We start from the raw sequence: 1,312 nt of genomic DNA, 5'->3' as shown, positions 1-1,312 counted from the left end.
TGTTGAATGTTTGGCCCTAGGTGTCCAGGTTGGTTGGGTAGTAATGTTTGATATTAGGTTAAATTTAGATTTGGATTACATAATTTTTGTTATAGTATTGTAATTGGGGTTGAAAATTTGGTATTAAGTTTTAATTAGAAGTTGGGGGTAGGTTTGAAACGGGGGGCGGGATGTGGTTTTTTTAAGGGTTTTTTTTTTTTTTTTTTTTTTTTTTTTTTTTTTTTTTTTTTTTTTTTTTTTTTTTTTTTTTTTTTTTTTTTTTTTTTTTTTTTTTTTTTTTTGGGGGGGGGGGGGGGGGTGTGGTGGGTTGGGGGGGGGGGGGGGGGGGGGGGGGGGGGGGGGGGGGGGGGGTTGAGAATAGGTTGGTTTAGGTTTAGGAAATGGGTTGGGTTGGATCGGGTTTAGGTTTGGGTTTTCAATTTGGTTTAGGTTTAGGTTAGGGTAGCTTACTGGTTGGCCCCCAATTCAGGTTAAGATAAGTAGGTTGGCTACTAGGATTCAGTACAAAATTTGTGTGATTGGGCGGAATATTAGGCTTCGTTGCTTTGAGGTATGAAGGAAAGGTATTAGGGCTAAAATTAGGATAGATAAGATTAAGGCTAGGACACCTCCTAGTTTATTGGGGATTGAGCGTAGAATGGCGTATGCAAATAGGAAATATCATTCGGGTTTAATATGGGGTGGGGTGTTTAGTGGATTAGGGTTTGGTGGATCGTTTTTAGGTTTAATAGTTTTTTTAATTTATTTAGGGGGAATGATGGTTGTCTTTGGATATACGACTGCTATAAGTTTAGGGAATTGAGAATATGTTAAGGTTTAGGTTTAGGAAATTGGGTTCAGGATCAGGTTTAGGTTTGGGTTTTCAAATTTAGATTTAGGTTAGGGAGTTGAGATTAGGATTAGGTGTAGGTTTAGGTTTAGGGATTTGAGAATACATTAGGTTTTAGGTTTAGGTTTAGTATAGGTTTAGGGAATTGAGAATAGGTTAAGGTTTAGGTTTAGGAAATCGGGTTTGGTTCGGGATCGGGTTTAGGTTTGGGTTTTCAAGTTTGGGTTTAGGTTTAGGTTGGAGTTGAGATTAGGATTAGGTGTAGGTTTAGGTTTAGGGTTTAGAATACATTAGGTTTTAGGTTTAGGTTTGGTTATAGGTTTAGGTTTAGGTTTTGGGCTTTGGTTTAGGTTATACGCTATAGGTTTAGGGAATTAAGAATAGGTTAAGGTTTGGGTTTGGAAAATCGGGTTCGGGTTCGGGATCGGGTTTAGGTTTGGGTTTTCAAGTTTAGGTTTAGGTTTAGGTTAGGGAGTTGAGATT

Source organism: Magnolia sinica, chromosome 2, assembly GCF_029962835.1.
Source record: "Magnolia sinica isolate HGM2019 chromosome 2, MsV1, whole genome shotgun sequence".
Classification (NCBI taxonomy): domain Eukaryota; kingdom Viridiplantae; phylum Streptophyta; class Magnoliopsida; order Magnoliales; family Magnoliaceae; genus Magnolia; species Magnolia sinica.
The sequence above is the reverse complement of the archived record's forward strand: the minus strand, read 5'-3'. Positions refer to the sequence as shown.